Below are 16707 nucleotides of genomic sequence, written 5' to 3'. Positions count from 1 at the left end.
GATTGGCGTTGGCAGAGTTTGCAACCATGGAAACTCCTGCTGTGACCACAATATCACAATATTGTGTGAAATCATGGAGTACAAACACAGAGAGTGGTGAATCTCTGGAACTCTCTGCCACAGAGGGTAGTTGAGGCCAGTTCATTGGCTATATTTAGAGAGGAGTTAGATGTGGCCCTTGTGGCCAAGGGGATCAGAGGGTATGGAGAGAAGGCAGGTACGGGATACTGAGTTGGATGATCAGCCATGATCATATTGAATGGCGGTGCAGGCTCGAAGGGCCGAATGGCCTACTCCTGCACCTAATTTCTATGTTTCTAACAAATCTTTATAATGCAACATAAAGTCTAAATGTTTACCATGTGTCTTGGAAGTGTTTCAAGGTTGTTTTTGGATAGATATATCAGGTGTGTTGTGATTATTTGTCAGTGTATTGGAAGGTAGCCTGTAATAGGTTTCTCAAAGATTTGTAGAAGCCATTTATGCTTGTTAGTTACTGTTAGTAAATTATAGCCATGTCTTAATATTTATAGTTTTATCTTTTTTGTGTATTTGTGGGTGGGATTATATATGTAGTTGGGTGTGTCTATATCCGAGGAGGCTTGTGTAGCCACAGAGATTTAGACTCGAGGGATGCTTGAGACAACAGTTTTTACCACTCTCACTCTCACACGACTCGACAAGACACGACACGGAAGAATGACAATAGACAATAGGTGCAGGAGTAGGCCATTTGGCCCTTCGAGCCAGCACCCCCATTCAATGTGAGCATGGCTGATCATCCCCAATCAGTACCCTGTTCCTGCCTTCTCCCCATATCCACTGACTCCGCTATTTTTAAGAGCCCGATCTAGCTCTTTCTTGAAAGCATCCAGAGAACCTGCCTCCACCGCCCTCTGAGGCAGAGAATTCCACAGACTCACCACTCTCTGTGAGAAAAAGTGTTTCCTTGTCTCCGTTCTAAATGGCTTACTCCTTATTCGTAAACTGTGACAATTTGTATTGGAAAGTTACAATTTGTATTGAAATAAGAAAACTTGATATGAATCACTTCTTTGTTTGTACTACTTCAATAAAAGACTAATTAATCAAGAAACAATGACTGGAAGATTAGTTCTTACTATCGGCTCATGCATAAGCTATATCTCTTCTACATCCCCGAGTAGTAATGGCAATCAAAAGTTGGACATTGGAAAATTAAGAAATTGCCATTATAATATTCTTTTTATAGGTCAATTCTGCTGTCATGAAATAATTCATTATCTATTATAAAAGTTCCTTGTGCAGTAGGGTTTAAGAAAGAACTGCAGATGCTGGAAAATCGAAGGTAGACAAAAAAGCTGGAGAAACTCAGCGGGTGAGACTGAGTTTGTTCAGTAGGGTGTTCAGTTTAAATATTAAGATAAGGCTCCTAGTTTGATTGTAAGTTGGAATCAAGAGGATTTGCATGCTTTCTTTGGAAAAACATTGCCAAATTAGTTATTTATTGTGTGAAATCCTAATCTCAGTTAACACTGGAGGAATATAACATGTAATGTTATTTATAATTATTAATATTAAGGTATTATTTTGATGTAGGTGAACAAATTGCATTACAGTCATCAGATTTATGGAAATAAACATTTAATATATTTCAATAGGAACGAAGCTGTGAAATTGGAATGTTTTTATTTAATAACTGTTTACTGAAATCATTCTTAACCACGTAACTAATTAAAATTAGAAAATGAATGCAGAAGCAAATAGCGTTTTTTTTAGAGTATAGAAATGTAGTTTTTTAAAGTGCATGACAAATAATTTATATTTCTCATTTTATGTATTTCTATGATTAATAAATTAATTCACTGAAACTCTTTACCAACCGTAAATTGAGTGTCCTTTGCAGATGTTATGAGCAGCCATTTTTCATCCTCGTATTCTAAATGACTTTATAAAGTTACTTGCTGATGTGTATTGAATAATATTGCTTTTTATCAAAGAGCATGAAATTAATGTTTACTAAATCTAATTCAGTTGCCTTCACCAAAGAAAAGTAGACGTGTGAACCGATATATTTTGGTGGGAGCTGTGTGCACATATCTTTGACAGTGAGCAGGTTGATAGCCGTAAATAAGGGATGGAATCTGTGGTTTTATCACAGGCAAATGAAGCCCAGCAGCAATGTTATATTATCAAATTCTGCTTAGGTCTCAGGCATCACCAGTGAGGAAGGATGCTGAGATGGAATGGAAGATATTGCCGCTATCATGATGGAAGATATTGCCACTGACAGCCGTTGAAGTAAAAAAAAAAAACTTGCAGGGATCTGATGGAGTTGTTCAAACCTATAGATTATCCAAGTAAGGATAATGTTTTCAGAAGCAAAAAGATTGGTAAATGGAAGACACAGATTTAATAGGAATGAAATGTATTTTCGAAGGGTAGTGAATCACTGGCATCCTTGGTCCCAGAGGATGGTGGAGGACAGACTTTTAAACCAGCGTATAAGAAGTATTGTGGTTAGCAAGATATAACCATATAACAATAACAATTACAGCACGGAAACAGGCCATCTCGGCCATACAATTCCGTGCCGAACAATTATTTTCCCTTAGTCCCACCTGCCTGCACTCATACCATAACCTTCCATTCCCTTCTCATCCATATGCCTATCCAATTTATTTTTAAATGATACCATCGAACCTGCCTCCACCACTTCCACTGGAAGCTCATTCCACACCGCTACCACTCTCTGAGTAAAGAAGTTCCCCCTCATGTTACCCATAAACTTCTGTCCCTTAATTCTGAAGTCATGTCCTCTTGTTTGAATCTTCCCTATTATCATAGGGAAAAGCTTGTCCACATCAACTCTGTCTATCCCTCTCATCATTTTAAAGACCTCTATCAAGTCCCCCCTTAACCTTCTGCGCTCCAGAGAATAAAGCCCTAACTTATTCAACCTTTCTCTGTAACTTAGTTGTTGAAACCCAGGCAACATTCTAGTAAATCTCCTCTGTACTCTCTCTATTTTGTTGACATCCTTCCTATAATTGGGCGACCAAAATTGTACACCATACTCCAGATTTGGTCTCACCAATGCCTTGTACAATTTTAACATTACATCCCAGCTTCTATACTCAATGCTCTGATTTATAAAGGCTAGCATACCAAAAGCTTTCTTTACCACCCTATCTATATGAGATTCCACCTTCAAGGAACTATGCACGGTTATTCCCAGATCCCTCTGTTCAACTGTATTCTTCAATTCCCTACCGTTTACCATGTACGTCCTATTTTGATTTGTCCTGCCAAGGTGTAGCACCTCACATTTATCAGCAATAAACTCCATCTGCCATCTTTCAGCCCATTCTTCCAAATGGCCTAAATCACTCTGTAGACTTTGGAAATCCTCTTCATTATCCACAGCACCCCCTATCTTGGTATCATCTGCATACTTACTAATCCAATTTACCACACCTTCATCCAGATCATTGATGTACATGACAAACAACAAAAGACCCAACACAGATCCCTGAGGCACCCCACTAGTCACCTGCCTCCAACCCGACAAACAGCCATCCACCATTACCCTCTGGCGTCTCCCATTCAGCCACTGTTGAATCCATCTTGCTACTCCTGCATTTATACCCAACAGTTGAATCTTCTTAACCAACCTTCCATGAGGAACCTTGTCAAAGGCCTTACTAAAGTCCATATAGACAACATCCACTGCTTTACCCTCGTCAATTTCCCTAGTAAACTCTTCAAATAATTCAAGAAGATTAGTCAAATGACCTTCCAGGCACAAATCCATGTTGTGCAACATCCAAGATATGCAATGATAATATCGAATGGTAGGGCAGGACCTGGGGGATCCAGTGGCCCACTCTTGCTTCTACTTTCTGCTATTCTTTGCATTTTATTTGGATTGATTGATTGAAAGACATAGCATGACTGGTTCTTCGGCTCCCATGTCTACGCCCACCATCGATCACCCGTTCACAGTAACTCCCGCTCTCTTATCCCCCTCTATGTTCTTGGGGCAATTGCAGAGCCCAATTAACATACAAACCCACATGTCTTGGGTATGTGGGAGGAACCCGGAGGAAACCCTCCACGGTCACAGGGAGAACGTGCAAACTCCACACAGTCAGCACCCAAGGTCAGGATTGAACCCGGGTCCCTGGCGTCGTGAGGCAGCATCTCTACCAGCTGCGGTACTGTGCCACACTGTTCTTCAGGTGAAGAACGAAAGAAGCAGAAGCAATAAGACTCTTTTTAATGCAGTGAGGTCGTAATGGTCTGGATTGTACTGCTGGAATGGGTGATGGAAGCAGGTTAAATAATGATTCTCAAAATTGAATTGCATTTATGCCTTAAAAAATTAGATGGAAGGAAAAAACTCTAAATTGAGACTTTCAGAGAAATGGCAGCTGCAGTTGGCTTTCTCTGCTTCATCATAATTATTTCAAGTTTGGTCAATTGATGAATGAGCTCCGTTCATACCATAATCTATTACCGGGCAGCATCCAAATGTGTATTGGTTTTGCTGTAAAATGTGATTGTATAGAATCTCCCAGCAATAATTTTTGTAACTTAGAATAATTTGGGGACATTTATTTTAGCTGAAATAGCCATTATTTTGAAGAGGTTTTGACAAAAGATTGCAGCATTTTAGTCAAGCTCAAGATCTGATTCGGTTCTGCACTTGGGATACAGTTTTCCCAATTGTTGTTATAACTGTGCATAAATTTGACTCTCAAAACCAACACTCCCCCTATTTGAAATTTATGTTTCAATGGGCGAGGTCAATTATGTGCCATTCCCCATTGGCACGTCCATTCCTGAAGAGTTCAGGGATTCAACTTCCCCAGGGAATTATGACCGAGAAATTCATAATTTTCAAAAATAATGCAACATTATTCGTCTTAAAAACATAATTGATAGTTGGCTTTTAATCATAAAAATTCAAAGGAAAGTGAGTGATGCTCGTTTCTTCAACCGTAAGCACCAGCCATCCTCCCGACCTGACCCGAAATATCACCTGTCCTTATTCACCGGAGATGCTGCCCTACCTGCTGAGTTACCACTGCCCTTGTGAGTAAACTAGCATCTGCAGTTCCCTGTTTCGACAGTATTTCTCTACCATTCTCTCTCCTCTCATGATGACTCTGGTTACAACAAATATAGACACAAAATGCTGGAGTAACTCAGCGGGCCAGGCAGCATCTCTGGCTACAATTCCTATTTGCCAAAGTTGTTTGACTTCTGAAGAAAACCCCACATCATGGGTGAAAATTGAGATCCATCATTTGCACAAGAATATCCCAGTTCCAGCCCAGTGCCCATTACCAAAGCAAGACAGCAGGTTCAGATCAGAGTTACAGCTGGGACCAGTAATGAGATGCTCATCAAGTGAAGAAGGAAAAAATTCCTGGCAAGGCCTCTTGGGGCAGCAAATCAATTAATGTGTTGAGAATTCACCAATTTGTTGCCCCAGGAGAAAACAGCTATCCAAATCTGCAAACCCTGTATGCCTGACTGCACCCACTTGTCCTACAAGGGAACAGGTGGGGAGTTTACTCTCCCAAATTTCTCAGTGGTGTATGAGACAGCTGGTTCGAAGCTTCTTGCTTCTATTACTGATAAAGGTGCATACGTTGGAATTATTTGTATTTTAATGTTTATAATTTTTGGCAGAAATAATATCTCTCCGACTCTAATAAAAGGCATGGTTAAATTTGGCGGTAGACAAAAATGCTGGAGAAACTCAGCGGGTGAGGCAACGTCTAGCGAAGGAAATAGGCAACGTTTTTCGGGTCGAGACACTTTTGGTAATAATACTTAAAATACTGAAAACATCTATTTGTGACAATGATAAATCGCATGACTCCACAAGATAGGTTAATTTCAAGAGGCGCTTTTGTTTTGTTTTTTGCTATGGAAACACTCTCACTGCATTCTTTGAACCAGATGGTTTATTAATTCTTGCATAGATTCAAATGTGACGCATTACAATTAGTGAGAAGTACATTGGTTAATCAAGTCAATTTGATTTGTTTTTAACTAAAAGATACAGGAAAAAAAGTAAAAGGGGCAGTTTTAGGGATTTAGTACTAAATTGCATGTTACTTGAATATAAAAATATTGCAAAGTTTATCGACTCGAGGCCAAGTTTTTCAAAAATTATGGAATTATTATTTCATTCCGTCATTAATGCTCAGAGTTTTGAATCATTCAGTAAATTACTGCCTATTTGGAACCAGAAGATGTGCAGAAAAGGAAAGAAGCCGAGCAGAGTGCCATCTTCAAACACACAAGATTCTCAGGGAGTTTGAAAGGGTAAATGCTAAGTAGATGTTTTCCCTTATGGTAGAGTCGAGGACAAGAGGCATAGTCTTTAAAGAAGGGGGCATGCATTTCAGACTGAAATGTAGAAGAATTTCTTCAATCAAATGTTAAGAGTCTTTGGAATTGGTTGCCCTGGAAAAGTGTAGAGGATGAATCTTTTAATATATTCAAAGCTGAACTAGATACTTAATAATTAAGGGAATCAAGAATGAGGGTGGATTTGAGAAAGATGGACCAGTCATTTTTGAATGGCAGAGTAGGTTGGGGCCAAATGGTGACTTCTGTTCCTTTTTCTTATGATCTTAATATTGGACTCGTGTTATATTAACATTGTAGCATACACTCTGATCTTATTTTTAAAAAACAGATTGTTATCTGAAACATTCAATCCAGGTTTATGGTGTCATACAAGAAAAGCCTTGTTTGGAACAATGCAGAGCCTATTTCAATCAATTAGCAATTTGTTAATAACAATGAAAGATGTTGTGATATCTGCAATATTGTCACATGATGAACATTCACTAAACAAGTTATTGCGTAAGCATCTTCCAGAAAAAGAAAACATCAAACCTGTTTTCAGAATGTCATATTAATGAGACAATATAAAACAAGCACTATATTTAGACATATTTTCTCTACCAAAAGGTTTTCTAAGATGAAAACTCACCACATTTCTTCTTTTGTAATTAATATAAATTTATTAATATTTCACTCTTTACTTGAAGTATAGAAAATGGTCCCGAATTCAACAGTGTTTCAGAAATAATTGTAAGAAACTAATTGTTTTGTTTATTGTAGTTTTATTTTCCTTCTTCCCTCCAATGTGTGATAGTGGTTTTGTTGCTGGATGAGCGTCTGGGACCTTGGAATTGGTCCAAATAGATGAGTTTAAATCTCACGTACGGGAAAATTAAGTGAAATATTCAAGTTGATTTGCTATAAAAAAGAGCCACTAACAGTAATTGTGACCACAAGGCTAGTTTCGTATTTAATAATCCACCTGATTTACTACAATCCTTCAGGGAATCTTTGTTCTAGTCTGGTATATTTGTGTCTCCAGACATGGTTGGCTTTAGCTACCCTCTGAATTGACCTGGCTGATCTCCATATTTCTCTGAACAAATACCAGTTCACTGAAACTAATTACAAATGTAGAATCATAAAGTATAATCTATAGCACAGAAAGGAATTTATTAATCTTAATTTTTACACATAATTAACCAAACTCTACTACTTCAAACATGTAGTGATAAGAAAAATAAAATCACAATGCAAAATTATTATATAGAAAAAAGTCATTTTATTGTGACTTGCTAATCATGGAATTATGCAACATGGGAACAAGTCCTCCAGCCCAACGTGCACATCCTGGCCAAGATGCCCTGGCCCCACTAGTCTCACCTACTTGCATTTGCCCCATATTCTTTTAAACCTATCCTATCCATGTACCTGTCCACATTTGTTTTTAATGTTTTGCCACCTACCTCCTCAGGCAGCTCTTCCCATATACCCACCACCCTTTGTGCAAAAATGTTGCCCCACAGATTCATATTCTTCGGTTCCTGATTTTCCTGCTCTGGGTGAAAGACTGTATTTTCCCCTATCTATTTCCATCATGATCTTATACATCTCTATAAGATCACCCTTCATTCTCCTACACCCAAAGGGTAAAGTTGTAGCCTGTTCAACCTCTCACTATAGCTCTGGCAATATCCTCATAAATCTTTTCTGCACTCTTTCCAGCTTAACAACATCCTTCCTGTAACAGGATGAGCAAATCTGACCAAATGTGGTCTCACCAATGTCTTGTACAACTGCAACATAACCTCCCAACTTCTATACTCAGTACTCTGACTGACAAAGGCTAATTCTTGACCGCCCCATCTACCTGTGACGCCAACTGTGGACCTGACCTCCTAGATCTCTCTGCTCTACAACACTCCCCAAGAGCCCTGCCATTCACTGTGAAATTATTTAAATAAATTCCATGGGTTTATTACCTTTTGGTTTCTGTTCCTGTAAGATTTCAACACAATAACTAGTTTGTGTAAATCTTCATAACATGACAATATTGCAGGTATCACAATATCGTTCATTGTTCAATTAACAAATTGCTAATTGATTGAAATGTATTCTGCATCAAATAATGTTTCAATCAAGGCTTCACTTCCATTATTGACAACTGCTACTTCTGTTATCAAAGAGCAAACCATTCTCTTCAGAGTGTGAGCAAATCGTGTTACAGTTCTCATATTTGGACACCCTGCTCTCACCTTTTCCTGAGTGGTTTCCACAACTCATTCTTGGCCACAAGTTCTCTTTCTGACGCTATCACAGTAATTTTTAAATTAACTTCTCATATTCTCTTACAGACAATACTTTTTTCCTCTCGGTCAACGCTTACCTCTTTGATCTATTGTTTTATTTTGCCTGTATTCACCATCTACATTGTCAGTTCTCTTACCATCGAGATATAGATGTACCTGTTACGTTTCATTCCTCTATTCAGCAGTCAAAGGATCCTTTACTATAAATGAGAAAGGATTCTTGGGATTGTTGGCAACAAATCCCCTCATTTTAATTTGTAAAGTTTTCCATAAATTAACTAATTCCTCATGAGAACAGTGAGACTAATGAGAGTTATTTGAGGTATGTTGGGATATGGAATGTCATGTTCTGGATCTGTTCATGTTTATGTATATTGGAAGATGAGAGGCTGACTGTGTGAGCCTTGGAGAGGTCAACTCTTCTTCTTAATAACATGGGTGTGGGATTCAGAAGCAGATGGACTGACTTTGGAGATGGACAGCCTTGTAGAGATGGAAGTACTGGAGGTAGTTTATAAGCTATTGGGTGAACTGGTTCAGAAGCTTAGCTGTGGGTCAAATTGAATGCTAATTTTTCTCTTGGCTGAGTTTGACATGAGATAGTTTCTGGTGAGGGAATGGGAATGAGCCTTCTAACTTTTTCTAGCATGTGCAAGACAGAATAAAAGTAAAAGAGATAGATATGTTGTAACAATTTTATTGGAAGAGCCTCTTGCTGTCGAACATTATTTGAAGAATATGTACCAACAGAATATTGTCAAACCTTGGAACAGGAGCATTTTTTCATTGTGTACACACATTCATTGCTTTTCCTGGTGACTATAATCCAGATCATTCTGGCGTAATTTTACTTTAAGAGCGAGGTGACTTGGTCCCTTTTATGTTGTAAAACTACCAATTATAACATTTAAACTATACATAACAATCAGTTACAGTCAAGCTCTTTAAATCCTGATTTTATTTTGAATTTTAATGATTTTTTGAATATTACAAACCTTAGATGCAAAGCATTTCAATGAGCAGAAAATAAAAGCAAACAGAAAGAAAGGATTTGGAATAAATCAGTCGAAGGAGGTTATTGGGCAGACAGAGAGATAAAAGATAGAAGAAGCCAGTAATTGCCTTTAAGATCAGACTACAAAGCATTACTGTAGATTTTACAAGGCCAGCCAGCTACAGAAGAGCTGTAATTTATGAGCTCAGCGTAAAAGAATAGCATAATTGCATTAAAAATTAATGCTAATGAGCACTAAAATGGTGAAGGTGGTTATTATGAAAGTTTGTATTCATCTTCTCTGGGCTGAATGATGGCTAGTGGCTTGATTAATGGCTTAATTTCTATCAATTAGCAGGCAAAAATCTCCTGTGAGGCTAGGGTAAATTGAGCATTGAATTACATATCTAGCCCTGTGTATTTGAAAGAGGGAGCTGCCTATTGCATACATATCTCTGACTTGGCCTGAGTGACAAAAGTGGTATAGCCTGCAACGTCTGTGTTACCTCTCCTGACAGACTAGTTGTATGTGGTTACGAGGTGTTTGAAGATGGCTAACAGATGGCACTTAATGACTGGTACCTTGTAAACATATTGCGTTCTGGTTCATAGTAAATTAATCAATTGAGCCAAAAATTGCTTTGGAATAGACAACAATAATTTTGGCTGTTCGGGTAAAGTAGGATTACTTTACTGTCACATGTGACTAGGCACAGTGAAATTATTTGCTTGCATACACAATGTATACAAATAGCAGCTATCTATGGCACTGACAAAGTTACAAAGCATGCAGTTCCTCCTTTGTTTCCCCCCCACCCCACCCCAGCACAGCGGTTCCCCCGCGCGGGATCCCCATTGTCCATTGTTCTCCCTCCCCTATTGTCAGTGTTCTCCCCCCACCTCCCTCACGGGGGTCCCCCCATGCCTGGGCCCTCCATTGTTCTCCCCCCACCTGCCTAACAGCGGTCTGAGCAGTATGGGCATGATACAAGTTTTTCAGTATTTGTAAGAAATAAATTTGATTTTCATTCCACTTAATATAATGTCCAGTATAACCGCTATAACTTTATACTTGAAGTAAAGCAATAGAGAATTCAGTTCATCTGACGTTTTATATTATGGATCGAATTGTAAAATGAAGCATTTTTCCAATAATTTGGTGTTTCAAGTTTTCAGGGATTTTCAGAATTAATTAATTAATGATTTGAAAAAAAAAATTGTAATGGTAATTTTATTCTTATGTGAAGAACAGTTGTATCGAAGCATTGGTTTTCAAGAGATCGCAGCAGCTAAACAGACCATAAAACTGTTTTCATTTCTTGTTGCACCTTCCGTTTTATGAAATGTTAAACAATTTTACATTTCACTTGTTATTGCATATTGCCATTCTTGTCTGCTGCTACTTTAGATAAAGTATAAAACATAAAAGACGGATTTAAAGTTTTGATTACTTAATTTTTTCAAACTATTTTGATTTTAATACAATTCAATTAGATTATTCCAGCAGCAACCCATTTTTCATTACACTATATCTAAGCCACATGTAATTCCAGTACTTGCCTGGAAAGTAAAGTGGAGCGAGATTTTTTTCCTAACTTTAAGAAACACTCGAGCTTGTACGGATGTGCTTTCTGTTCAGGTTAACAACTGTTGATGGAGTAATGCCCCTGTCCCACTTAGGCGATTTTTTAGGCGACTAGGCTGTCGCTGGGGTGTTGCCTGTATGATCGTGAGAAGTCTCCTCAGCCGCCCAAAGAATCGGAGCATTTTTCTGGTCAGCGCTGGATTTTGAAATGTTCAAAACCTTTCTGCAACAATCAGCTTGATGCCAATGAGCGCAGCTTGACTTCTCCTGACACAGGTGCTGTTGTAGGTTGTCGCCAGGATGACGTAAGTTGTCACCGGTGCTGATTTTAGTGAATTGTTTTTCAGGTGACCTGCTGCGACTATGACAGTCTCTGAAAAAATTGCCTAAGTGGGACAGGCCCGCCCATAACTCATTTTGCTAAATTCACTTAACTCCATAATTGTCTATATGCATAAACACGTATGCTGGGTCTTAAATAACTACAAATAGAAGATGGATTGTGTCATAAAGAAGAACAAATCATAATGCCTAATTGGTTGTGCTACACCACCTCCATTTATAGTGGCACCTTCTAAAATACTTGACCTTTTTAAAAAAGAATCATAGATCATTTAAGGAATTATAGTAGTTTCCACACAGGGAATGTTATCTAAAGCTTATCATTTCAGGTGCAAACTCTTTTTTTGCAAAATACACATGCATGTTTCTTTGAGCCTACTGTGATTTACAGGTTTAAACACTTACAGATGTAAATCATATTATATTTCAGCAGATGTCCCCTGATATTACCAGTGTAAATTAAAAAAAGGTTCCTGAACATGGAGTAAATTATTTTCTGCTTTTGAAAGTTTCTTCCCCTTGCCGAGCACCAAGTATCATCCGTTTTCACAAAAGCTAGAATTTAATTCCAAGCACTGGTAAAGGCAGGAACATGAAAACACATAGCTACTTAGAGTAATTGAACTTCTGCTTCTGTTTTCCTTTTCTTCATTTACATTTGGAAACACCAATTTTATTTAATTAGTCCTTTGGGAATAGATTTTTACCACATGAGGTTTTTGACTGAAAAGTAACATGTTTTTAATTGTGCATCTTAAGGTACAATCCCTATTTTGAGTTCCAGATTTAATTTTTTAATTTATATCATTCAACATTTGCTATGCAGGCTGTGTTTATTTTCATGGTGATGCAAGAGTTAATTATTTTTGGCAGCTGCAGTTATACTTCAATTATCAAACTGTGTTGTAAAGTGTTTTTTGCTGCCTGTTGACAAATTCTCATGGTGTAACTTAAAAGATTGGTGATCTAACTACATGTGTTTACTTTAAAGTTTTGAGACCACCTAAGCCTTCTTCTTGCGTATGGCATGCACAGCCTAAAGTTGTAGGACAACTTGTTCTATTTGATCTTATTTGATTGTGTACGCCGGGTTCATTGAAACAGGACGGACTACGTGAAGGTTGCAATCTTCCACCCCACCACCTAAGTTAAATCACTGCCCTAATTTTGTTTGCGTGTAATATGATTGTTGCGAACGGCAAAGTAAAAATGTTAAGTTCCCATTCAATCAGTTTGATCCACTGAGAAAGTACAATGGTACTTTTGACTTATTTCTTTAAGATACTCTCTGTTATAAAACTAAAGTTGAAGAATTAACAATTCAAGAAATGAAATTCTGTACACATAATAAATCCACATAGATCCATAGTTGTTGGAAGTGTTTGTCTTTTGTCTAAGAGCCAACTCCAAATCGTGTACAATTACAACAAGTTTTGAATTAACTATCCCATTGCTTTTTAAATTTAAAGAGTATAAAATACAGGGATAAGTTTCAGTAAATGCTGCAGACCAATGTGTTTTTTTAATGTATGAATATAAAAATAACAGTTTACATATGGACTATATAGGAGCTTCTGACATAGTTCATTCTACCATGTCATCTATGAGTGTAGATGTCCAAAGTCCTCGATATGGTTGCAATGTTTAAGATTTTCTTAAAACTGGAAAGTGTGCTCAAGAGAGGAGATAACTTTCTGAGGGCATCATATTCTGCACGGATATTGTGGGCCAAAGGGCCTTTCCTGTGTTGTACTATTCACTGTTCAATGAAAAACTTCAAGGTCTTGGAGACTCAGGAACAACTTCTTCCACTCTTGTTTTTAGACTTCAGAATGTTCTTCCATAAGCAAGGGTCCGATTCTCCTCTACCCTATTGTGGACATTGGACTTTGTCCATGAAAATGTTCTGCTACCATGCTGAGAACCATTCTGCATCTCCCCTTTGCTTTACCTATTGTACATGACTTTATTGTGTTTATGTACAGTATTATCTGAGTGGATGGAACACAAAACATAGTTTTTCACCGTACAACAATACTCGTGATAAGAATAAACCTACATTTAACAATTGAAAGAATGGCTTCAGCCAGAACATATTTCTCAAAAGTTCTTGCTCACTCAAATGGCCCACTCTTCCCACCTTCAGATTGTGCTCCCTCACATTCATTCTCCCAAATTCTCACCCCTTCTTCCCCTGTTCAGTACTTCCATCTTGTTTTCGTGTTTCCCACCTGCCCTTTGCTTTTCTGTCAATTCTTTCCGCCACAACACTATCCATCCTTGCACGGGTGAATGCAGAGCTCCAGGAGGGCTCCCACTACTTCCAGATCTTGTTACCCCTTTGTCAATTGACTGGCCACCCGAAAATGGTCAGGCAATCAAATGTCGGGAAGATCAAGAGGTGGGAATTAGTGGTGTAAAGGAATCTTAAGGGCTGTAAAGCTGTGGAGGCAATAACAGAAATAGTGAGGGGGGAGACGTTACTTAATTTGAAGCAAATGCAGGAGTGATGTGTGAAAGGCATTGTACGTTAGAATCGGGGAATCAAGGATTTTGAGAACAGAATAAGAGAAGACACCACTTGGAATAGTGTAAGCCTTTAGCCCACGAAGGCAGACGAGGTTTCAGCTGCAAGACAGCTGCTGCAGAACCACTGGAAGCAAAATTATGCTGGTGGAAATAGACAACTCTGATGATGCGCAGCTCAACAAATAAGTCATCTGTAGTGATAAGGTTGGATACAAAATGGTCCAATTTCAAATTTCGCCAGGCAGGGGGATGAAACCTGTTTGTAACTGGACCAAAATGTCATTTAACACGTGTTGTGTAAATGTGAACAATGCAGGGTGAAAGTTAATTCCACATCTCAAGTCAGTAATTTTTGTCAGAATACCTGTACATTGAAAACAAAGTTTATTTAGAAAATACAAAGAGAAGAGCAACGCAAATGTTATACTCTGAGACAGCTTAGTATCTGCTGTCCTCTGCTGGTTAAAGTGTTATATTACTAGACGACATCCGAGTTGTTTAGAGTATCATCCAGTGATGGCAGTGATCATGTCTGGGAAGGAACTGCAGATGCTGGTTTAAACCGAAGATAGGCACAAAATGCTGGAGTAACTCAGCGGGACAGGGAGCATCTCTGGAGAGAAGGAATTGGTGACATTTAGGGTCGAGACCCTTCTTCAGAATCTCGATGATACTCTCATATTGTACCTATTCAAAAATAAAGAGTGATCTCCAAAGTCAGAGAATTTATCATTCTCTTCATAATTCTATTACCTTTGTATTCCTGTTTCTTTCCCTGTCACCTTTTCAGTTTCTGTCTGCCTTCCTTTCTTTCTTGAGTGGCGCTCTCCCTAACATATTTAGTTTCGCTCTCCTTTCCATCTCCTCGATGATCGCATAGATTCAGCATGGATATCAGCCAAGTTACTTCTTATATCTGCTGTGTTTTGGGCAGCTAAATGAAGAGCAAAGAGCATTTTCTTTTCTTTATGAGAATGAAACAAAGTTGGAATAAACAAGGTGGTCCAGCTTTCTTATTAGGGTTTTAGGGATCAATATGCAGCATATTGATGAAAGAATCTCTTTAAAGAAGAATTTTAGTTTAGTTTGGAGATACAGCATGGAACTAGGCCCTTCGGCCCACCGAGACCGCATTAACCTGCAATCTCCGCCAGTAAACACCATCCTACACACACTAGGGACAATTTACATTTTTATACCAAGCCAATTGACCTACAAGCCTGCACGTATTTTGCATGTGGGAGGAAACCCACGCAGTCAAGGGGAGAACGTACAAACTCCATACAGACAGCACCCGTAGTCGGGATCGAACCAGGGTCTCTGGCGCTGTAAGGCAGCAACTCTACCGATGCAACACTGTGCCACCCCAAGAGTTATTTAACAATCAAACTTCCAACACACCACTTATAAAACAATAACATTATAAAGACGAGTATAAATTTACCTGACCAATTTGGACAGTTGGCTGTCTTGATATTTTACACTGTTTCTTATTTAAGGCCAACCAGCGTTCTTTAGTGGTTCCACTGTGGTGCTTTGTCATTGTTTTGGATCACAGGAGGCACCCATCCTGTTCATGTTGTTAAAATAATCTCTGAAACTTGTACCTTGTCTCCAGTTCAATATGCCTGACACTTATCCTATCCAATTGTATCCTGGGGAAAATAACTCTTCTGTGTTTCTAAAAGCTTGCTATAACAGATTTTGACTTGACATTTTAACTGCTGTTGCAAATTTCTTATGGGTCTTCAAAACCCTTTCAAGAAACATTTCTTGTGCATGTCAGAATGCAACCTAGAATGTGTCTCACCATCAACTGTTTTAAAATCCCTTAACAGCTATACATAGGTGATGCACTTTGGTAAAAGGAATCTAACAGCAGCCATTATCTAAATGGAAAAAGATTGAGATTTTTAAAAGCAGATGAGTGAAGTACAAAGGGATCTGGGCATTCTTGTGCATAAATTGCAAAAGTTAGACATGTGTAGGAAAGAACTGCAGATGCTGGTTTACACCGAAGATAGACACAAAATGCTGGGGTAACTCAGCGGGACAGCTTCAGTACAGCAAGTGGTTAAAAGCAAATATGCCATTTGTCTTCCTATTTCAAGAGTTGGCATATTGAAATAGATAAGTATCGTTCCATATGTGCAGGGTATTGGTGAGGCCGCTGTACAGTGCACATTTCAGGTCCCCTGATTTAAGAAAGGATATACTGGCATTGGAAATGCCTTGGGACGGATTTTCGGAATTTTCAAAGCCCGAATTGCGAGCGTAGCCTAAGTAGCGCGGGGCGCGGCTGGAAAATCTGGATCGGCTGCCCTCCTCCCCGAGACCTGGGACGGCGGTCCAAAATAGATTCACTCGGCTACTTCCCATTATGACAGGGTTGTCCTATCATGACAGGTTACATGTCGAGATGTTTTTACTTGTGAACCATTCCGAGCTTTCATTTTTCTCTCTCTCTTGCCATTAGCTTGTTTGGTTTTGTGGGTTTTTCTTTCCCTTTCCCTCTTGCTGTGCACATCTGATTATTTAACGGCAACGAGCCTTTGAGGATCTTTGATCATGTTTGCTTCACGTTTCCTGGATTGAAGCGT

General features: G+C 38.7%; 1 protein-coding gene across 1 annotated transcript in view; it reads left to right on the top strand.

Annotated features, from left to right (window-relative positions):
• Positions 1 to 16707, top strand: part of rsrc1 (arginine/serine-rich coiled-coil 1) — a 272809-nt gene that overhangs the window by 242733 nt on the left and 13369 nt on the right. The window lies entirely within an intron of this gene.

This window comes from Leucoraja erinacea, chromosome 14 (genome assembly GCF_028641065.1).
Source record: "Leucoraja erinacea ecotype New England chromosome 14, Leri_hhj_1, whole genome shotgun sequence".
Lineage (NCBI taxonomy): Eukaryota > Metazoa > Chordata > Chondrichthyes > Rajiformes > Rajidae > Leucoraja > Leucoraja erinaceus.
The sequence above is the reverse complement of the archived record's forward strand: the minus strand, read 5'-3'. Positions and strand labels throughout refer to the sequence as shown.